At 42.3% G+C, this 24,446-nt stretch overlaps 1 protein-coding gene across 2 annotated transcripts in view; it reads left to right on the plus strand.

Moving 5' to 3' along the window:
- The window catches only part of LOC139536741 (bone morphogenetic protein receptor type-1B-like), a 130,496-nt gene that overhangs the window by 46,100 nt on the left and 59,950 nt on the right, over positions 1-24,446 (plus strand). For both annotated transcript variants that reach the window (XM_071337339.1, XM_071337346.1), the window contains exon 3: positions 18,924-19,000. The gene's annotated coding sequence lies outside the window, so the exon portion shown is untranslated. The remainder of the gene's footprint in view (positions 1-18,923; positions 19,001-24,446) is intronic.

Genomic DNA, 24,446 nt, shown 5'->3' on the forward strand with positions numbered 1-24,446 from the left:
AATAGGTAGCCTACAAATCTAAAACAATCCATATGTTCAAAATCAAAAGGCCTGATTAACATGACACCAATAACGCCACATCCTGAGTCCCCGGTGCCGACGCATTCACAAATCAAAAGATGGTTTAGTATTTAGTTCAAAAGCTCTGACAAAGGCCAAGAGAACAATAAACACTTTTCAATGAGAAAACAGAAATCCGCTTTGGGTAATAAAAAAAATCTGAGGTAAAGACAGTTTCAGGTTGGATATTCGACGGATATTCGCCTGTAGTTGTCCTTACGTCCACTAACAGCAGTTAGTTAGGACGTAATCACATTTTTCAAATTTCAATAGCTCTTTAACCATTACTCCTAAAACTTTCAAAACTGGTTGTAGCTAACCCGATGGCATAGACACACATTGCACACACTTTTTCTGTCGATTTACATCTCGCACTAGTTTAAATTATTTATTAAATTTTTTACATTTCAATAGCTCATTTGTCATATGACCTACTGACTTCAAACAAGGTTCAGAATGTCCACGGACTAACCTTCTACATTGTCACTTTAAAGTAAATAGTGAAGATGTGTCATCATGTAAACACAGTTTTGTCAGCAATAACACACTTTTTTGACAACAACACCTTATGTATGATAATCTCCCTAACAAGGCATATATACTGTATGTATTGACCAGCAAACCCACTGGAAAAATAAAAAACTGGGAAAATAAGTACTTAGAACTACCAATTATTATAGATAAATATTAAAGAAAAGGGTAAACACAACAGTGGACTGAACCCCCTAATTGTCAAACTAATATTAATGTACAACAATATAGAAGATACATGACAAGAGGTTATGCAATATGGGTGTAAATCCACTGCATGCTTCTTAGGTGTGTAATTGACATGACCAAGGAGCTACTGAAATTAAAAACTATGAAAAATATACGTTACACCGCGTGATTTTACAGTACACAAGCAAGAGTGTGCAATATAGAAGGGTAGTCAGTGTACATTCTGCTCCTTGTTTGAAGTCAGTAGGTCACATGACCAAGGAGCTATTGAAATAGTTAATTTGGAAAAATGTATGTCAAATCTTGTGAGATGAAAATGGACTAACTAAATGGTGTGCAATGTGTAGGCCCTCTGAGTGGACATTCTGAACCTTGTTTGAGTTAAGTAGGTCACATGACCTAGGAGCTATTGAAATTCGAATGTAAAAAAAGTTTGTACTTTGTTTACACTCCCTAAATAATTAAAATAGGAATACATAATGCTCCTCACATTTCCACGTTTATTAGAATTAATGTCCACATCATGAAACTGTCTTTACCTCGGTTAAAAAAAAACGTATGTTTTCAAAGATATAGCTTACGATGCAATACTCGTTATCATTTTAAGAACATAAATGACTTAAGCTACATTTGAACACCACTGCACAAGCTTCGCTATTCGTCATCTTCCCAATTAAGTAGCCTAGTTTTGTTTTTTGTCTACTTGAAGAGAACTAGGGCCTATTACTTGCAACCCACATCTTCCAATGCATTGTTGAAAAGTGCGCATCAAATTCTACTAGATGAGACAAAATGATTAGGCTATAACATCCTGCCATTTAAACCATACTCGGTTTTGAAAAATTCACATACTATAACAAATTTTTTCGCATACTGAGAATACATCAAGCGCGATTGCGTGGTTTCCCCGTTATTCGTTGATTTTGGTAGCGCATGCCCATATCTAATTGATCAGCTGGTGTCAAATCGGATGAGTATGACATCCGGGCATTTAAAGTATACTAGATTTGTCAAATGCCACAAACTATTAAACAAACATTTCCGCATACTCAAACGACCAACTATTTAGGACGCAAGTATGGGTATTCGGACACATTCGGACACAGCCAGTGTTTTATCAGAAGAGGCAATTCCGCGGGAGCGGTGAATATGTTTGGGGGGTCTCAGATTGTTCTGGCAATTCTCACATAGGATCTTCATTGGGAGGAAGGATGTTTAACATGCTTTTACATTTGTATCACAACTATTTGTTTGAAAATCATGATGACATTTTAAGCCCTTTTTAGACCTATACAAGCTTCCTGTAAGACCCTATGATATGTGAACCGTACATCATACAGACAACATCTTGATGTCATTATACTCCTTATAGTGTTTTCTCAAATATCTTTCTGTAACAATATACTCTTCAAACATGTTACATTTCCAGAGTGGGCATTTTGGTACTTTTAATGATATGACCCACTTTCATACATAGAAATTGACGTTATAGGTCATTAACCAATCACAGCCCTCCTTTAGAATTGCACATTCAGCAAGTCACCAGCAGAGGGAGTTTTCTTTGAGTATATTGTTCCAAACAATAGGTCTTCAAATGAACTAAATCAAAATGGGTAGTTTTGAGATATTAATATGTTTAGTAATGAATAATTAATGTGAAATTGTGTTTCAGAATCAAGACATACTCAATATGTTAGAGCATACTATTAGGAGTATAATGACACCAAGGTGTTGTCTGTGTCATGTATGGTTCACAGATCATAGGGTCTTACTGGAGGCATGTATAGGTCTAAAAATGGCCTACAATCGCTACTTTCATCATGATTTTCTTAAAAACATGCTTCCTCCCAATGAAGTTAATGTGAGAATTGCCAGAACAATTGGAGATACCAAAAAATATTTTCCGTTCCTGTGTGTTGAAAGGGATGCATGCACGGGTTGACTCATAACCCGCAGTCACAGCGGTTATATCCACAGGGTGGATGGGTTTAGGGTCATTAAATATTGTGTGCATGAAGGGCGGCGGGTTGAATAAATAGAAAACAATACCTTTAACATCCATAAATCCAGTGGTCACCAACCTTTTCTGAGTCAAGATCCCTTTTCGCAGTCAAAAAGCAAGCTGAGGGTCATGCTGCTATCAAGACAACTGGGAATTCGGAAAAAACGAGATCAAATCATGACGTCAGTGATCTTCTGGTCGGAAAGTTGGAGATCTAGAAAGAATTCCGAGTTGAGTGACGTTTCAAAATGATTTTTCACAGTTGGCTCTCGTTTTTTTTCTGAGTTCCCAGTTGCCTTAGTCTCAGCGGAGGGAGGGAAGGCACAGGAGACGGTCCGCCTCTCACGGTCCCTGCTCTCTCCTTCCTTTCCTCTGGTGAGACTTACCAGAGTTAGGGGAGTGGGACACAGTGTTCCACCTGATGGTGAAACTCAAGTCGCACCGCATCTGCCTCATGCATACATTCATGTTGTTCTTTCTTTCAGCATCTTAAGAGAATGTGAATGCTCAGTTAGATACCATCTGTAGAGGTGCTATCTTTATCAGCATTATAAAAGCTGATAGTATTTCAAGCACATAAAATATGCATCCAAGCTGAATTTAAATCTTATCAGAAACATGTTGGGTCGTTTTCACAGCTTTCTATTTCCATACAAACAATCAAACTGATGTCATTTGGAAATTTTGCACAAAAAAATTGTTCCCGTACAAACAGCTGACCCTTGCCCCACTATATGTTGTGTGATCTGCACCTGAGGTTTACTGTACCCAAGGGGATCAGACCTGCCAGCTGCCTGCCACTTGGCACCTGTGCCCACCTAGCCTGCCATCCTGCCCATATGGTTTGGTCTGATATCTAAGTCACACAGACTCCATGTGATGCCTACAGGGACATTGCATTCCCTTACAGCTTGGTAATCTGTTACGTAGACTGGGTTGGGTTAGATTTTCCTTTTTCTTTTTTTTCTTTTTTTTTATGTTTACTTTTCCCTGTGTCCAGTACGTGTTGCGGCAGACCTATTCTTATTAACAGAACAGCTGAATATGCTATGCAATCTATACTGCGATTTTGTCATGACGTACTCCAATCACTAAAAGCATCCACTTTGAATCTGCTCTGTGATAGGTCAAGTAATGGTAGAAGACGCATGACCAGAGATCTGTCTGAAGTAGACTAGCTCACTACAGCGTTCACACACCTTGTGTCCATGTGTGTCCACATCACCACATGTCCTCTTACCCTATCTCTTTGTGCTACTTCCATGAAGTCTGCAGTTTGATGTTATCGGTACACATGGCAGTATTCAGTGCCAGCAGTTTCCTTTGACATCTGGGGAAATGATTGTAAGCTATAGAGTGAGGAGAAGGTATGGAGTGAGGAGAAGGTATGGAGTGAGGAGAAGGTATGGAGTGAGGAGAAGGTATGGAGTGAGGAGAAGGTATGGAGTGAGGAGAAGGTATGGAGTGAGGAGAAGGTATGGAGTGAGGAGAACGTATGGAGTGAGGAGAACATATGGAGTGAGGAGAAGGTATGGAGTGAGGAGAAGGTATGGAGTGAGGAGAAGGTATGGAGTGAGGAGAAGGTATGGAGTGAGGAGAAGGTATGGAGTGAGGAGAAGGTATGGAGTGAGGAGAAGGTATGGAGTGAGGAGAAGGTATGGAGTGAGGAGAAGGTATGGAGTGAGGAGAAGGTATGGAGTGAGGAGAAGGTATGGAGTGAGGAGAAGGTATGGAGTGAGGAGAACGTATGGAGTGAGGAGAACATATGGAGTGAGGAGAAGGTATGGAGTGAGGAGAACTTTGGTCCATTTGTTTCCAGAATGAACCTGGACAATGTGTTTAGCATTTGTAACAGTGCCCATTACCTTCTTACAACCTGCTTCTCCTCCTCACTCACACAGATATGTCATCTTATTTCCTAATGACCAAAATATTTTAGCTGAAACACTAGTCGAACTACTCTCACACCAGCCGTTATAACAGTAAACTAATCCTAAGTAAACACACCCATTCTACACAGGTAGGAAGAGTATGTGTATATCATCCTCTAATTATGTATATAGTGACCGTTCAAACGCAGGCATAGCAGGACACTGTGGTCTCTTCATGTTGTGTTATATTGTAGTGCAGCAGGCATGATGATATATAGAAATGAATGAGACACTCATGCCAGCCAGTTTCCAGCCCTCACAGCCAACTGTTAAGAGTGCAAAAAAACAACAGAACACAATTATTCAGTGGAATTCAACGCGCTGCCATGGAATCAGAGTGGGTTTTATGAGTATACACAAGTGGTGCCTGGAGTGGAGAGGAAAGTACCCTTCCAAAACCAGAGGTAAAAAGAGGTGAACTTCAATGGAGAGGTGTCAGTCAGAACTATATTAGGATGACATCACACTGATAAGTGGTGCTCTATTAAGAGTGGTATATATTGTCAAGGGAGTCTGGACATTGAATTTTATATAAAATGCCTGCTGAATTTTGATTCTTGATTGAAATTGATCAGAGTTTTACAGAAAGCAAACATAAAACGTAACTGGTTGTAACTTACGTGCTGTCTAGCTCAATGCCTTTACAAAAATATAACAATGTGTGTATGAACATTATATGTTTTCTTAATAACTACCTAGATGCCTTTACAAAACAATAACATTGTCTGTCTCATAGCATGACAATGGTCTTTAAAAAGTACGTGAAAGTTTGCATGATGTATAGCCTGACATGAAGAATGCGTGTGAACACAAAAGCAGTGTTAAGAGAGTGGTGTGATGGTTGTGAGGTATTCTGATATCAAAAATCTGAAAATGTAATGAATTGAAGGTTATTTGTTGATTTAAAAATCGAAATGTACAGATTTTAAGGCTGTGTCATTAGATTTGGGATGGGGTGAGGTTGCCAGAAATTCCAGAGAAAAAAATTCGGTTCCCCAGAAATTCTGGCTGAAAAAATGGGGTCCCCGCTAAAAAATGTGATTACCACTGGTCTAGAGAGACTATATAAATCCAGGTTCCAACTGTAAGGCTGTCAGAGTACTTAACGTTGCTTGTTGTAGCCTTTCCCATATATTGTGCGTCCTGTGTATAGTAACTCTTAGCCAATACACCAGTCTCTGTCGTGTTTTAATGACTCAAGATGTTTGAATACCTGAGATAATCAAATATCTTAATACCTGAGCAATTAAATCAGGGGATGTAATCACTCCAAGATCATGTGATTTGTTAATCTCTTGTGACAGACTTGTATTGCACGAGAGTCTAGATTTGGTTCTGGATTCTGAATTCATTAGCTGTTAGCCTGCTTAATCAAATTACGTGTTTTATAGGTTGCATTCTGTGTATCTGGAAGGACAGAAGGCGGTTTGCCTCAATGATTGCAACTCACCAACTACTATACAGCATGATGATGAGTAGCCTGTATGTGGTCCTACTCATATCTGTAATGTTTTCCTGAAGGTTTGGCATTGTTCTTTTAGCTAACAAGCACAACTCCAAAGGTGGTTATTGTTCCGCCATACATTTTAATCAGCCACTGATTGAGTGAGTAAACTCCCTAGCTAAGCAATGACTTAGATTGATCCATGAAGAAACATCAGCTAGAGCAAAGGCCCTTTAGGGTTCAGAGTTGTGAAACCCAGGTCTTTCCGCTGGCTCAGAGTGATCTTAGATTTGAATGCATTAGATTTAATATAGTCTATCAAGAGTACTGTATTGCTCCAAGAATATCTAAATCACTTGTATTTCATGAAAGCTCAGCGTATAACCAATCAAGGATTATGGTGAAATAGCCTACAATGACTTGCTCAGGCTTTTAAGAGGGAGACAAATGAAGTGAAAGCTACACCACCTGCATTACTCTAGAGTCAGTTTCAGTATATTTGAAATAATTCTACGGTATTCATTTAATCCAGAGAATGTAAAATGTCATGATACTGTATTCTGATTGATGGTTGGGAGAGTATTCAGCTTGTCAACACTGAGGATCAGCTAATAGTCTGTAAAGAGAGACAGGTAGCCTAGCGGTTAGAGCGTTGGACCAGTAACCGAAAAGGTCACTGTTTCGAATACCCAAGCCGGTAAGGTGAAAAATCTGTAGACGTTTCCTTGAGCAAGGCACTTAACCCTAATTTGTTGCTTTAGGGGCGCTGTACTACTATGGCTGACCCTATATTTACACATCCAGTAATGGCACCAAAGGGCTGCTGTTTTACGGGCTCCGAACCAACTGTGCTATTTTGTTAGTTTTTTTCCGCATTGTTTTACCTCATTTTGTACATAATGTTGCTGCTATCGTCTCTTATGACCGAAAAGAGATTCTGGACATCAGAACAGCGATTACTCACCTCGAACTGGACAAATAATCTTTCGACGCAAAGGATATACTGCTTTGTCGAGACAAGGCGAAAATTCCAGTCATCCGCGCGAAGAAAAGACTGAAAAAAGGGGGGAGGAGGTCAGGGTGCCTGACGAGTAGGTAAACCCCCATTACCCTCCGTATTATTGGCCAACGTGCAATTATTGAAAAACAAACTGGACGATCTACAAATAAGACTATCCTACAAACGGGACATTAAAAACTGTAATATCTTATGTTTCACCTAGACTTGGCTAAACGACGACATAGATCTGACTGGCTTCTCCGTGCATTGGCAGGACAGAGCAGCTACGTCTGGTAAGACGAGAGGCGGGTGTGTGTGTCTAGTTGTTAATAACTGCTGGTGCACTATGTCTAATATTAAAGAAGTCTCTCGAGGTATTGCTCGCCTGAGGTAGAATACCTCATGATAAGCTGTAGACCACACTATCTACCAAGAGAGTTCTCATCTATATTATTTGTAGCCGTCTATTTACCACTACAAACCGATGTTGGCACTAAGACCACACTCAACGAGCTGTATACCGCCATAAGCAAACAAGAAAATGCTCATCCAAAAGTGGCGCTCCTAGTGGCCGGGGACTTTAATGCATGCAAACTTAAATCTGTTTTACCACATTTTTACCAGCATGTCATGTGCCACCAGAGGGGGAAAAAACTCTAGACCACCTTTACTCCACACACAGAGACGCATATAAAGCTCTCCCTCGCCCTCCATTTGGCAAATCTGAACATAATTCTATCCTCCTGATTTCCTGCTTACAAGCAAAAACTAAAGCAGGAAGTACCAGTGACTCGCACAATGTGGAAGTGGTCAGATGACGCGGATGCTACGCTACAGGACTATTTTGCAAGGCCAGACCGGAATATGTTCTGGGATTCATCCAATGACATTGAGGAGTATACCACCTCAGTTACTGACTTCATCAATAAATGCATCAACGACGTCATCCCTAAAGTGATATCCCAACCAGAAGTCATGGATTACAGGCAACATCTGCACCGAGCTAAAGGCTAGAGCTGCCGCTTTCAAGGAGCGGGGCACTAATCCGGACACTTATAAGAAATTCCACTATGCCCTCAGACAAACCATCAAACAGGCAAAGCATCAATACAGGATTAAGATTGAATCCTACTACACTGGCTCTGATGCTCGTCGGATGCGGGAAAACCAGCCGCGAGCTGCCCAGTGATGCGAGGCTACCAGACGAGCTAAATGCCTTTTATGCGAGCTTGGAGTCAAGCAACACTGAAGCATGCATGAGAGCACAAGCTGTTCCGGACGACTGTGTGATCACGCACTCCTTAGCCGCTGTGAGCAAGACCTTAAAACATTCACAAAGCCGCGGGGCCAGACGGATTATCAGGACGTATACCCAAAGCATGCGCGGTCCAACTGGCAAGTGTCTTCACTGACAATTTCAACCTCTCCATGATCAAGTCTGTAATACCTACATGTTTCAAACAGACCACCATAGTCCCTGTGCCCAAGAAAGTAAAGGTAACCGGCCTAAATGATTACCGCCCCGTAGCACTCACGTCGAAAGCCATGAAGTGGTGTTTTTACATGTGGTCTGCCACTGCGAGGACGATCAGCTGTCCGTCCTGTCTCCCTGTAGCGCTGTCTTAGGCGTCTCACAGTACGGATATTGCAATTTATTGCCCTGGCCACATCTGCAGTCCTCATGCCTCCTTGCAGCATGCCTAAGGCAAGTTCACGCAGATGAGCAGGGATCCTGTAGTTTTTCAGAGTCAGTAGAAAGGCCTCTTTAGTGTCCTAAGTTTTCATAACTGTAACCTTAATTGCCTACCGTCTGTAAGCTGTTAGTGTCTTAATGACCGTTCCACAGGTGCATGTTCATTAATTGTTTATGGTTCATTGAACAAGCATGGGAAACAGTGTTTAGAACCCTTTACAACAAAGATCTGTGAAGTTATTTAGATTTTTACTAATTATCTTTGAAAGACAGGGTCCTGGAAAAGGGACGTTACTTTTTTTTCTGAGTTTATATGTTTTTGCTGTTTGTTCTTTGTTATCGGGCCAAAAAGATTGGAGAAGTGGTTTACCCATACATCTCCGTTTTGGAAAGATAACTTGTGTTGTTGTTTGTTTAGTGTTTCCCAATTTTCCCAGAAGTGGTTAGCCCATTAAGGTCAGTTAATCCGGACAATTTCAAGAACTGCAGTCGCAAAAACCATCAAGCGCTATGATGAAACTGGCTCTCATGAGGACCGCCACAGGAAAGAAAGACCCAGAGTTACCTCTGCTGCAGAGGATAAGTTCATTAGAGTTACTAGCCTAAGAAATTGCAGCCCAAATAAATGCTTCACAGAGTTCAAGTAACAGACACATCTCAACATCAACTGTTTAGAGGAGACTGTGTGAATCAGGCCACACAGTACCAGTGTGTGTGTGTGTATATATATATATACATATATACAGTGGGGAGAACAAGTATTTGATACACTGCCGATTTTGCAGGTTTTCCTACTTACAAAGCATGTAGAGGTCTGTCATTTTTATCATAGGTACACTTCAACTGTGAGAGACGGAATCTAAAACAAAAATCCAGAAAATCACATTGTATGATTTTTAAGTAATTAATTTGCATTTTATTGCATGACATAAGTATTTGATCACCTACCAACCAGTAAGAATTCCGGCTCTCACAGACCTGTTAGTTTTTCTTTAAGAAGCCCTCCTGTTCTCCACTCATTACCTGTATTAACTGCACCTGTTTGAACTCGTTACTTGTATAAAAGACACCTGTCCACACACTCAATCAAACAGACTCCAACCTCTCCACAATGGCCAAGACCAGAGAGCTGTGTAAGGACATCAGGGATAAATTGTAGACCTGTACAAGGCTGGGATGGGCTACAGGACAATAGCCAAGCAGCTTGGTGAGAAGGCAACAACTGTTGGCACAATTATTAGAAAATGGAAGAAGTTCAAGATGACGGTCAATCATCCTCGGTCTGGGGCTCCATGCAAGATCTCACCTCCTGGGGCATCAATGATCATGAGGAATGTGAGGGATCAGCCCAGAACTACACGGCAGGACCTGGTCAATGACCTGAAGAGAGCTGGGACCACAGTCTCAAAGAAAACCATTAGTAACACACTACGCCGTCATGGATTAAAATCCTGCAGCGCACGCAAGGTCCCCCTGCTCAAGCCAGCGCATGTCCAGGCCCGTCTGAAGTTTGCCAATGACCATCTGGATGATCCAGAGGAGGAATGGGAGAAGGTCATGTGGTCTGATGAGACAAAAATAGAGCTTTTTGCTCTAAACTCCACTCGCCGTGTTTGGAGGAATAGAAGGATGAGTACAACCCCAAGAACACCATCCCAACCGTGAAGCATGGAGGTGGAAACATCATTCTTTGGGGATGCTTTTCTGCAAAGGGGACAGGACGACTGCACCGTATTGAGGGGAGGATGGATGGGGCCATGTATCGCGAGATCTTGACCAACAACCTCCTTCCCTCAGTAAGAGCATTGAAGATGGGTCGTGGCTGGGTCTTCCAGCATGACAACGACCCGAAACACACAGCCAGGGCAACTAAGGAGTGGCTCCGTAAGAAGCATCTCAAGGTCCTGGAGTGGCCTAGCCAGTCTCCAGACCTGAACCCAATAGAAAATCTTTGGAGGGAGCCGAAAGTCCGTATTGCCCAGCGACAGCCCCGAAACCTGAAGGATCTGGAGAAGGTCTGTATGGAGGAGTGGGCCAAAATCCCTGCTGCAGTGTGTGCAAACCTGGTCAAGAACTACAGGAAACGTATGATCTCTGTAATTGCAAACTAAGGTTTCTGTACCAAATATTCAGTTCTGCTTTTCTGATGTATCAAATACTTATGTCATGCAATAAAATGCAAATTAATTACTTAAAAATCATACAATGTGATTTTCTGGATTTTTGTTTTAGATTCCTTCTCTCACAGTTGAAGTGTACCTATGATAAAAATTACAGACCTCTACATGCTTTGTAAGTAGGAAAACCTGCAAAATTGTCAGTGTATCAAATACTTGTTCTCCCCACTGTATATATATATACAGTTGAAGTCGGCAGCTTTCCACAAGCTTCCCACAAGAAGTTGGGTGAATTTTGGCCCATTCCTCCTGACAGAGCTGGTGTAACTGAGTCAGGTTTGTAGGCCTCCTTGCTCGCACACGCTTTTTCAGTTCTGCCCACACATTTTCTATAAGATTGAGGTCAGGGCTTTGTGGTGGCCACTCAATACCTTGACTTTGTTGTCCTTAAGCCCTTTTGCAATAACTTTGGAAGTATGCTTGGGGTCATTGTCCATTTGGAAGACCCATTTGAAACCAAGCTTTAACTTCCTGACTCATGTCTTGAGATGTTGCTTCAATATATCCACATAATTTTCCTGTCTCATAATGCCATCTATTTTGTGAAGTGCACCAGTCCCTCCTGCAGCAAAGCACCCCCACAACATGATGCTGCCACCCCCATGCTTCACGGTTGGGATGGTGTTCTTCAGCTTGCAAGCATCCCCCTTTTTCCTCCAAACATATTGATGGTCATTATTGCCAAACAGTTCTATTTTTGTTTCATCAGACCAGAGGACATTTCTCCACAAAGTACGATCTTTGTCTTCATGTGCAGTTTTATTACTTTTTAATGGCAGTTTTGGAGTAGTGGCTTCTTCCTTGCTGAGCGGCCTTTCAGGTTATGTCGATGTAGGACTCGTTTTACTGTGGATATAGATACTTTTGTACCGGTTTCCTCCAGCATCTTCACAAGGTCCTTTGCTGTTGTTCTAGGATTGATTTGCACTTTTCGCACCAAAGTACGTTCATCTCTAGGAGACAGAACGTGTCTCCTTCCTGAGCGGTATGATGGCTGCATGGTCCCATGGTGTTTATACTTGCATACTATTGTTTGTACAGATGAACGTGGTACCTTCAGGCATTTGGAAATTGCTCCCAAGGATGAACCAGACTTGTGGAGGTCTACAATTGTTTTTCTGAGGTCTTGGCTGATTTCTCCTGATTTTCCAATGATGTCAAGCAAATAGGCACTGAGTTTGAAGGTAGGCATTGAAATACATCCACAGGTACACCTCCAATTGACTCAAATGATGTCAATTAGCCTATCAGAAGCTTCTAAAGCCATTAATTAATTTTCTGGAATTTTCCAAGCTGTTTAAAGGCACAGTCAACTTAGTGTATGTAAACTTCTTGTCTGCCTAGGGGGGTTTCGTGACTAGGGGGGTTTCTAGGTATTATATTTCTATGTTGGTGTGTGTGTATGGTTCCCAATTGGAGGCAGCGGATAATCGTTACCTCTAATTGGGGATCATACTTAGTGTGTCCTTTTTCCCACCTGCTATGTGGGATATTGTTTTGTTTGAGTGCCAATGTGCGCTACGTACTGCACGATCGTTATATCTTTGTGGTTTTGGAAGTCTCACTATCATTAAAATGTGGAACTCTACTCACGCTGCGCCTTGGTCCAATTATTCATACGACGGTTGTGACACTTCTGACCCACTGGAATTGTGATAAAGTGAAATAAGTTAAATAATCTGTCTGTAAACAATTGTTGGAAAAATGACTTGTGTCATGCACAAAGTAGATGTCCTAACCGACTTGCCAAAACTATAGTTTGTTAACAAGAAATGTGTGGAGTGGTTGAAAAACGAGTTTTAATGACTCCAACCTAAGTGTATGTAAACTTCCGACTTCAACGGTATATATAACAGAATAATAGTGAAGACAAACTACGAAATAACACATGGAATCATGTAGTAACCAAAAAAGTATTTAACAAATCAAAATATATTTTTGATTCTTCAAAGTAGCCACCCTTGGCCTTGATGACAGCTTTGCACACTCTTGGTATAATCTGAACCAGCTTCACCTTGAATGCCTTTCCAACAGACTTGAAGAAGTTCCCACATATGCTGAGCACTTGGCTGTTTTTCCTTCACTCTGCGGTCCAACTCATCCCAAACCATCTCAATTGGGTTGAGGTCGGGTGATTGGAGGCCAGGTCATCTGATGCAGCACTCCATCTCTCTCCTTCTTGGTCAAATAGCCCTTACACAGCCTGGAGGTGTTTTTGGTCATTTTCCTGTTGAAAAACAAATGATAGTCCCACTAAGTGCAAACCAGATGGGAGGGTGTGTCGCTGCAGAATGCTGCGGTAGCCTTGTTGGTTAAGTGTGCCTTGAATTCTAAATAAATCACTGACAGTGTCACCAGCAAAGCACCCCCACACCATCACACCTCCTCCTCCATGCTTCATGGTGGGAACCACACATGCGGAGATCATCCGTTCACCTCTGCGTCTCACAAAGACACGGCTGTTGGAAACAAAAATCGCAAATTTGGCCTCATCAGACCAAAGGACAGATTTCCACCGGTCTAATGTCCATTGCTTGGGTTTCTTGGCCCAAGCAAGTCTCTTATTATTTTTGTCCTTTTAGTTGTGGTTTCTTTGCAGCAATTTGACCATTAAGGCCTGATTCACGCAGTCTCCTCTCAACAATTGATGTTGAGATGTGTCTGTTACTTGAACTCTGTAAAGCATTTATTTGGGTTGCAATTTCTGAGGCTGGTAACTAATGAGTAGAGGTAACCCTGGGTCTTCCTTCCTGTGGCGGTCCTCATGATAGCCAGTTTCATCATAGCGCTTGATAGTTTTTGCGACTTCACTTGAAAAAACGTTCAATGTTCTTGAAATGTTCCGTAGTGACTGGCCTTCATGTCTTAAAACCTCTACGGACCCCCCCTCCTGGATCCGGGATCATCCTCATCAGAAAAGCTGACTAGCATAGCCTAGCCTAGCGCCACAGGGATATCATATAATTTCATGAAATCACAAGTCCAATACAGCGAATGAAAGATAAACATCTTGTGAATCCAGCCAACATTTCTGATTTTTTAAAATGTTTTACAGCGAAAACACAATATATATTTGTTAGCTCACCACAATAGCCAAACACACAACGCCATTTTTCACCGCAAAGATAGCTTTCACAAAACCCACAAATAGAGATAAAATTAATCACTAACCTTTGAACAACTTCATCAGATGACAGTCTTATGACATCATGTTATACAATACATTTATGTTTTGTTCGAAAATGTGCATATTTATAGCTACAAATCTGGGTTTTACATTGCAGCCATCGTCACAAATAGCACCAAAATTTTCGGAGAAATTTTGGAGAGTCACGTAATCTAACAGAAAAACTCTTCATAAACTTTGCTGAAAAATACATGTTGGACAAATAATTAAAGATACACTGGTTCTTAATGCAACCGCTGTGTTAGATTTAAAAAAATAACTTTAGTAAAAAGCACAGCATGCAATAATCTGAGACAGCGCTCAGCCAGTCTCCGCCATGTTGGAGTCAACATATTCCACAAAAATACGAAATAACATCATAAATATTCTCTTACCTTTGATGATCTTTCATCAGAATGCAGTGCAAGGAGTCCTAGTTCCACAATAAATCGTTGTTTTGTTTTAGAATGTCCATTTCTTCTGTCGAATTAGCAACTTTGGCTAGCATAGTGGAGCGCACATGTCCATGAACGTTTGGCGCATGTAACGAAAAATTCCAAAAGTCATAATAAAAGTCGAATAAACTGGTCAAACTCAGTTGAAAATCCATCTTTATGATGTTTTTCTCATATGTATCCAATAACGTCCCAGACGGAGCATTTCTTCGTGTCTACCTAACGCATTGCAGAAAATGATATGGTGCTCCCAGGTGCGCAGCAAAATACTGCCAATATGGCTTACCTGTCACTCCAAAAGCTCTCATTCGGTCCCACATCAGACCAGACACCTCATTCAACATTCTACTGCCTGTTGACATCTAGTGGAAGGCGTATGAAGTGCATACATATCCATAAATACAAGGCAATTTAATAGGCAGGGCCTGTCACAGAGACCCATTTCAGAATTTTCACTTCCTGTTTGGAACTTTGCCTGCCAAATGAGTTCTGTTTTACTCACAGATACAGTTTTAGAAACTTCAGAGTGTTTTCTATCCAATAGTAATAATAATATGCATATCATATGATCTAGAACAGAGTACGAGGCCGTTTAATTTGGGCAGTATTTTTTCCCAAAGTGGAAATGGCGCCCCTATTAAGAAGAAGTTAAAGTAATGGCGGACTGTCATTTATCTTTGCTTAATTGAGTTGTTCTTGCCATAATATGGACTTGGTCTTTTACCAAAAAGGGCTATCTTCTGTATACCACCCCTACATTGTCACAACACAACTGATTGGCTCAAACGTATTAAGACAGAAAGAAATTCCACAAATTAACTTTTAACAAGGCACACCTTTTAATTGAAATGCATTCCAGGTGACTACCTCATGAAGCTGGTTGAGAGAATACCAAGAGTGTGCAAAGCTCTCATCAAGGCAAAGGGTGGTTACTTTGATGAATCTCAGATATAAAATATATTTTGATTTGTTTAACACTTTTTTGCTTACTACATGATTGTGTTATTTCATAGTTTTGATGTTCAATATTCAATATTATTCTACAATGTAGAAAATAGTAAAAATGAAGAAAAACCCTTGAATGAGTAGGTGTGTCCCATCTTTTGACTGGTGCTGTATATATATGCTTTGCTTTCTTAATGAATCAGAAAATCAGCATTTCTTGTTGTTCACCAAAGCTTCCTGGCTAACTCATTGATCCTGTTCTGTAGTATACCCCTCAGAGCTGCATTTGGACATTGTTTTCTTAGCAGACACACAGGAGAGTAGGTGTCTGTTTTTCCACCATGTGTTCTGTCAGAGTGGAGGGCTGGATCAGTGGAGGGTGGGACAGATGTGAGTGTGGTACTGTGGATATATATATTTATAGACTGTAGGCTGTTGACTTCATTGTGTTTCAAACGTTGATCAAACTCTGTGAATCTATAAAGTGTTATGTTGGAAGTTATTCATGTGATTAACACAGACTGTACAGTACACATTTTATAAATCTACATAATTGCATTTTAAGCCTTACAACTCCAGAGCAGAGAGAGAGAGTGAGTTGTACAGTAATAAATCTTGTCTTTTCCACTGGGCTGGGGCAAGACCCAAACTGAGCATTTCTCCTAATTTAGGAATGCAGCATCTGATTGACAAATGAGCCATTAGTCAGCCAGCAGACCAGACACAGGGTTTCCCTGCCAGGATTACAGGGCCCACAGGCTTCCCATCGCAGGAGACACTGCAACAGATGGTTTAACACTCAGACATGGTCCTCAGAGCAGGCTGGAAAAGAGGGTGAGGAGGTGGTTAAAAGATCACCTGTTTTTACAAGGCCTATGGACCAGTCTCACCCACAACAGTGGTAACAACGGAGAAACAACAAGTGGAAATACAGGACATGAGTCGGCAGAGAATTGTTCAGTCAAGATGGTGATTAAATAACGTATGTTTGTGTGCTGTTGGGTTTGTCATTACACAGCTGGATAAAAGTGGGCAGTGCGTTTGTTGATGTTGTGTTGTCCTCCAATGGGTTAGTTGGTGCTGCTGGGTTCAGGAAGAGTTCAGTAGAACAGCAGATGGGCAATTCAACGGTAACAGAGTGACACTGACAAAATCCAATGATTGCAAAGTTAAACAAACCATACAACTTTATGGACAAGGACTACTTTTAAAGGCCCAATGCAGCCATTTTTATATAAGTATCAAATCATTTCTGGGTAACAATTAATAAGTACCTTACTGTAATAAATTCCATTAAAATGGGAAAAGCTTTCTCAAGCAAGAATTCAGCTAGGACTGTCTGGGAGTGTTCTGAGTGGGTAGTGGAAAACTGAAAACTAGCTGTTATTGGCAGAGAGGTTTGGAACTCTTTGTTATTGGTCTATTAACAAATATACAGCATGGTGATGTCACCATGGAAAGCCAAAACTCCCGCCCACGCAGACCTGCTGATTAGAATGTCCTGTGTATATTGTATTTTCAACCATCAACTACCAGGAAATAACACTGCTAAAAAAATCTCACACTTTTGCAATGTTAGTTTCGTCAGCTGTTATATAATATCATATAAAACACAGGAAAACTGAATTTTCATGCAATGGGCCTTTACATTTTTTTTTATTTAAAGGCGCAAAAACACATTTACTTGAAGAACAGTGCAGATGCAAAGTTTGTGCTGTTTGTGACAGCATTCTGTTACCAAACTTTGCATCGACACTGTTCTTTAAGTAAACGTGCTTCTGAGGCTGGGTCCGTATCTGTGTCACTATCTAATGAGTTTGGCTGGGGCTCCCATTTTGCAGAGGAACCAGGAGAACATTCTGCTCTGCTGAGAGAGAGGGAGAGAGCCTGGGGAGTATCAGGAAGGACTATGACCTCCCTCAGTCTCAGTGGGATATAGAGAGGAGCTGTGCCATGTGTGTGTGTGTCCTCACTCAGACAGAAACAACATGTCCACCCATCACTCAGACAGAAACAACATGTCCACCCATCACTCAGACAGAAACAACATGTCCACCCATCACTCAGACAGAAACAACATGTCCACCCATCACTCAGACAGAAACAACATGTCCACCCATCACTCAGACAGAAACAACATGTCCACCCATCACTCAGACAGAAACAACATGTCCACCCATCACTCAGACAGAAACAACATGTCCACCCATCACTCAGACAGAAACAACATGTCCACCCATCACTCAGACAGAAACAACATGTCCACCCATCACTCAGACAGAAACAACATGTCCACCCATCACTCAGACAGAAACAACATGTCCACCCATCACTCAGACAGAAACAACATGTCCACCCATCACTCAGACAGAAACAACATGTCCACCCATCACTCAGACAGAAACAACATGTCCACCCATCACTCAGACAGAAACAACATGTCCACCCATCACTCAGACAGAAACAACATGTCCACCCATCACTCAGACAGAAACAACATGTCCACCCATCACTCAGACAGAAACAACATGTCCACCCATCACTCAGACAAAAACAACATGGCCACCCATCACTCAGACAGAAACAACATGGCCACCCATCATTCAAACATAAATTATGAGTGAGTGTGTGTTATACGTAATCTGTGTGTGGTCACGCAGGTGAGCTGTGTATGACGTTCCAGTCGTTGTCCTGTGAGGAAGACAGGGTGACAAGTGCACGTCAGAGGTTTAGTGACATTTACTGACTGACTTCAACTAGAGAAAAGGAGAGAATGATGAAGAGAGAGGAAGTGCTTCTACTTGCCCGTTGGGTTCTAGTCAAGGTCACTGTAAAGCACATTGTGACAAATGTTGATCTGAAAAGGTGTTTGTATATAGAATGTGATGAATTAGTTGATGGATTGATTGATGGCTGGAAGAGGAAAGAGAACAAGGCCAGAACACCTCTCCCCCTCACCTTACATTTCTACCGGTGTTGTGATACAATGTGTCTGCAGCCAAAGCAACAACAGCTGTGTGACTCCAGTACTGTGTGTGACCGTGGAAAACACCTTATGGCACAATACTATTTTGTGACAGTCAGTCATGTGTAGCGCAGGCAAAAATGTATTCTCCTTTTCCATCTCTTTCTTTGTCTCCTTCGCTTTGTCCACTCAAACTTTAACTGCCCTTCTATGTTAGTGAGTGTCTTTGAATCTCTCCTTCTCTGTCTCTATTTCTCCCCCTTTCACTTTGCTTTCTCCCTATTGATTTTATTCCTGATGGATAGCATTGTCAGTTTTCAAGTCTATCAGAGATGTCATTTTGTTGTCTCTCTCGTCTTGGGCAGGTGACCGATTCACAAGTTATACATCTTGGTTGTGTGGAATAGCCGGGAGCTGAAAACTGAAAGACACAAGAACATCGGTGAGTGAACCCTCTACTCTCTGTATTACCTCTATTTCGGAGACGGGGCAAGTGGTCAAGGGAACAAAACAAGAGTGTGAAGGGTTGAAGTGTAGAGAAGAGAGGGTGAGTGGCTGGAGCCTGGGGTTGAGAGGCTGGAGCTTGGAGGTGAGAGGCTGGAGCTTGGAGGTGAGAGGCTGGAGCTTGGGGGTGAGAGGCTGGAGCTTGGGGGTGAGAGGCTGGAGCTTGGGGGTGAGAGGCTGGAGCTTGGGGGTGAGAGGCTGGAGCATGGGGGTGAGAGGCTGGAGCTTGGGGGTGAGAGGCTGGAGCTTGGGGGTGAGAGGCTGGAGCTTGGGGGTAGGGACTGGGGAGTGTGGACCCGAGAGTGGCTGTAGAGTAGGGCACACTAGCCTCTGTTGAGTCCCCAACAACCGGATGTTCCATTTTTCAGTGGCGACTTCCACTTTTGGACGTTAACACGATGACACTCCATCTTAACTCCTCCTCCACATTCACTGGCTTTGTTGAACAGCTCAGAAGAGGACATCCCTGACATTTTTTTGTTGTTTTCTTCTCGTCAAGACTAGTAGGGGGATCTAGTTTCATGCGTTTCTTTCATGCCTTCTACGTTAGATTAATCGCACACTGAGTCCCACTAACAGAGACTGGACTATGATTGGTGGAGAGAGCAGGGCAGGACCCAGCCTGTGCTGTAGGGCAGGGTTCTGTGGCACAGAACTACTGGTGCCCTCTAGAACCATAAGAGACTTGATCAGGGATGAGCCGACCCCCTTTTGCAGGCCCAAAGATCAATTTCCTGCCCCCCAAAAAAATATTATGATTATTATTTATATTTTTTTCGAACTCAGTCCGGTCTCAATATTACTGTTGAGAGTTAGAATTTCGAAATTCGGTTGTGCATCAGCAGTCGGTTGTGCATCAGCAGTCGGTTGTGCATCAGCCGGCTCTAACTGCATGTGTGGGTATGATTTCAGATTTTTGGTGGCTCCCAACCCATCCCTGGACTAGAATATGATGCTGTAGGGCAGGGCTCTGGAATAGAACGGGCAATTTGAATGGTATACAGATGGGTACACTCGTAATGGCTGCCTGGTATTGTGATGCAATTTCCTTGGTAATGTTGTAGAATGTTAATCCTTGTAGAATTTTAATTCAAATTATGCTACCTGCATGGGAATAGCCTCATGTAATGGAATGCATTTTTTGTAATTTAGTTGATTCAAAAATCACAGCACAGATTGATTGGGGCACCTGCATTTACTTCCTGCTTTCACTTCCTGCTTTGCTCCTATGGGTACACTCACAATGGCCGCCAGTCCACCCATTATGCCATAATTGAATGGGGATTGGGATGCCCATTCTATTACTTTTATTTCTATGTCTGTGGTGCCATGATACTGGTCCTTTTGTAGAACCAACAGAAACTAGACTGTGATGCTGTAAAGCAGGGCTCTGTGGTTCAGAGATACTGGTCCAGTAGTGTAGTGCTTTTTTGGGGGGTAAATTAAATAATTTCCTCAATCAAAGCTTGTACCGACAGATGTAGCCTATTGAATAGCCTATCATTATAGAATAGGGTATAGAACATACCTGTTCCTGGAGAGCTACCCTCCTGTACGTTTTCACTCCAACCCCAGTTGTAACTAACCTGATTCATCTTTTAAACCAGATAATTATTAGAATCAGGTTGTCACGCCATGACCTTAGAGATCCTGTTTATGTCTCTATTTTGGTTTGGTCAGGGTGTGAGTTGGGGTGGGTATTCTATATTCTATTATTTGTATTTCTATGTTTTGGCTGGGTAGGGTTCTCAATCAGGGACAGCTGTCTATCGTTGTCTCTGAGAACCATACTTAGGTATCCCTTTTTTCCACCTGTCTTTGTGGGAAGTTGTCTTTGTTTGTTGGCACTATAGCCTTTAGCTTCACGGTGTTTTGGGTTGTTTATTGTTTTTGTCAGCGTCATATAAATAAAGTAATATGTACGCTCACCACGCTGCACCTTGGTCCTCTTCATTCAACGGCCGTGACACAGGTGTGCTAGATTAGGGTTGGAATGAACCTACAGGATGGTAGCTCTCCAGGAACGGGGTTGGAGAGCCATAATATAAAATACTATATGCATAAAATGCATCCTCCAATTACGATGTCTGCCTATGCCCACACATTATTGTCTCAAGAAAATCTTCCATTTTTAATACCCACAAACACCGAGTTAGGCATACCTTGTTTCAAAATAGGCCATCATCACTGTCAATCGTGAATTATACTTCTTCAAGTGTTACTGGTGAAACTGCATCTGCATGCCAATCATTTGATGGATCTCAATCAGTTTCATGGGAATAGCGTCTGAATTTCCATCTTCTTGAATTATTAGGCATAGGGAACTGATCTTGAAGAGTGTTCTATTAAACGATTGGAGCGCCCTTCGTGGTTCTGAATGCACAGCGCCAGGATCACACAATGATGTTGACATCACATAATGATGTTGTCTTTCTGAAGGATAGCTGAATGATAGCTCTGCCATTCGGCCAGTTCAGGAAAAAAATAAAATAATTTGCAGTATAGCCTAATAGGCCTACAACTACATGGTATAGCTATTTGTAGGCTATAGCCTAATGTAAATGCAAATACATACTGACTGTATAAAACATTAACACCTGCTCTTTCCACTGACCAGGTGAAAACTATGATCCCTTATTTATGTCACTTGTTAAAACCACTTCAATCAGTGTAGATGAAGGGGAGGAGAAGGATTTTTAAGCCTTGAGACATGGATTGTGTTAGTGTGCCATTCAGAGGGTGAATGGGCAAGAAAATATATTTAAGTGACTTTGAACGGGGTATGGTAGTAGGTGCCAGGCACAGCGGTTTGAGTGTGTCAAGAACTGCAACGCTGCTATTATAGAATAAGAGAAAACAGAGGTAAAATATCAATTCATAGGATTTATATCAACACCATAGTGCCCTCAAAGCTCATCAATAAGCTAAGGACCCTGGTACTAAACACCTCCCTCCAACTGGATCCTGGACTTCCTGACGGGCAGCCCTCAGGTGGTAAGGGTAGGTAACAACACATCCGCTACGCTGATCCTCAACACAGGGGCCCCTCAGGGGTGCGTGCTCAGCCCCCTCCTGTATTCCCTGTTCACTCATGACTGCGTGGCCGATCACCGACATTGACGAGACTATAGGGAGGAGGTCAGAGACCTGGCCATGTGGTGCCAGGACAACAACCTCTCCCTCAACGTGATCAAGACAAATTAGATGATTGTGGTCTACATGAAAAAGAGGACAGAGCACGCCTCCCTTCTTATCGACGGGGCTGCAGTGGAGCAGGTTGAGAGTTTCAAGTTCCTTGGTGTGTTACAACTGGGGTTGGAGTGAAAACCTACAGGAGGGTACAAACTAACATGGTCCCAGCACACCATGACAGTTGTGAAGCGGGCACGACAAAACCTATTCCCCCTCAGAAGACTGAAAAGATTTGGCATGGGTCCTCAGATCCTCAAAAGGTTCTACAGCTGCACCATCGAGAGCATCCTGACTGGTGGCATCACTGCCTGGTGTGGCAACTGCTCGGCCTCCAACCGCAAGCCACTACAGAGGGTAGTGCAAACGGCCCAGTACATCACTGGGTCCAAGCTTCCTGCCATCCAGGACCTCTATACCAGGTGGTATCAGAGGAAGGCCCTGAAAATTGTCAAAGACTCCAGCCACCCTAGTCATAGACTTTTCTCTCTACTACCACACGGCAAGCGGTACCGGAGCGCCAAGTCTAGGTCCAAAAGGCTTCTTAACAGCTTCTACCCCCAAGCCATAAGACTCCTGAACATCTAGTCAAATGGCTGCCCAGACTATTCACATTGCCCAGCATCCCCTCTCCACAGCACTGCTACTCTTTGCTGTCATCTATGCATAGTCACTTTAATATTAACTCTACCTACATGTACATACTACCTCAACTAACCGGTGTCCCCGCACATTGACTCTGTACCGGCACCCCCCTGTATATATTGTTATTTTTTACTGCTCCTCTTTAATTACTTGTTACTTTTATCTCTTATCCGTATTTTTTTTAACTGCATTGTCGGTTAGGGCTTGTAAGTAAGCATTGCACTTTTTTTTTGTGGCATAGATTAAATCATCGAATCAATTGACCAAGTACCAGTCGCACGCCTTTTTTTGGTATAAAGAAAAAGCAACTAGGTAGTGAACATAAATTATTCCTACATAAAATTGCGGGATATTCGTTTTAAAATCAAGCTTTTACTGTGGTGAATGCATGCATCTCAAAAAGCTATAATCTAAATGCATTACTTCCTCCAACTTGGCTCAATTCTCATTTCCCACCCTGACATACCAAGCTAGAACGGGCCCGGTGTCTCAGCCAATAGCCGATAGGCTAAGTGTTCACATATCGTTTCTAGGTTCTACTGCGCAAGAGGGGGTCCATTGTGTTTTATGAACATCAAGGCAGACACACAGTGAATTTAGATGTTTCTTCTCAACGTTCTGAATGGCCAAAGTGGTCAAGCCTCTGACGGGCCTCCGCAGTGCACAGGCCTAATCTACAGTTCTTCATCATTACCACCACCTCCAGAGAGAAGACAGGGAGGAAACCCCCATTTACCGACCCCTAGGCTGCAATGCATATTTATTTATTTTGTTGTTCTATCGTTTTTCATGGGATTTTTGTGGTAATTAAATAGAATTTATCACAATACATTTTCCAGAAATAGTTTTACCAGCTCTGCGCTCCGGCAGCACTACACCCTGTACTGGTCCCTCTAGAACCAACAGAGACTAGACTATGTTTGGGAGGCCAAGCGTGACGGATGGTCCTAAACCTACTGGGGCACAGGGGGGCAGGGCTGTGTGCCCTCATTGTGGTTGGGGGCAGAGAGTATGCCCATCTATCTCTCTCTCTACCTTTTTTCTCTTACTCTCGGTTTCTTGTCACACACACACACGTTTGTGTACACTTCACACATTTTTGTCAGGACATTAATTAATGCACTAATAGAAAACCCCTGTCTTTTTGAGCCTCTGTCTCCCTCATTAGAAGTTATTTTGGGCAGCAATACTATTCTTCAGAACAAAATGTTGTTTCATTTATCTGGCTAATCTAACAAGCCACAATTACCTCAGTCTTATATTTCGGTGTGTATATTGTTTTTGATAGGTTTGACACAAACCACTTTGTCCGTTGACCAAACTCTTCCCTGAACTCTCCCTGCACTCTGGCTGTGCTCAAACATTCCGACACGCGCTCACTGCACAGACACAATCAGTGCTTGTTAAGGAGAGTGAGATATTGTAAACACACACCCCTTTTCCCCATAATTACAGCTTCTGTGAACCTCAGGGAGCACTCAGCCCTTCTGGGCGCCTCGCTCCTATTCCAACTGTGCGGCCAGGCTGTATTTTCCCTCCCCTCTCGACCT

This window comes from Salvelinus alpinus, chromosome 1 (assembly GCF_045679555.1).
Source record: "Salvelinus alpinus chromosome 1, SLU_Salpinus.1, whole genome shotgun sequence".
NCBI classification, from domain to species: domain Eukaryota; kingdom Metazoa; phylum Chordata; class Actinopteri; order Salmoniformes; family Salmonidae; genus Salvelinus; species Salvelinus alpinus.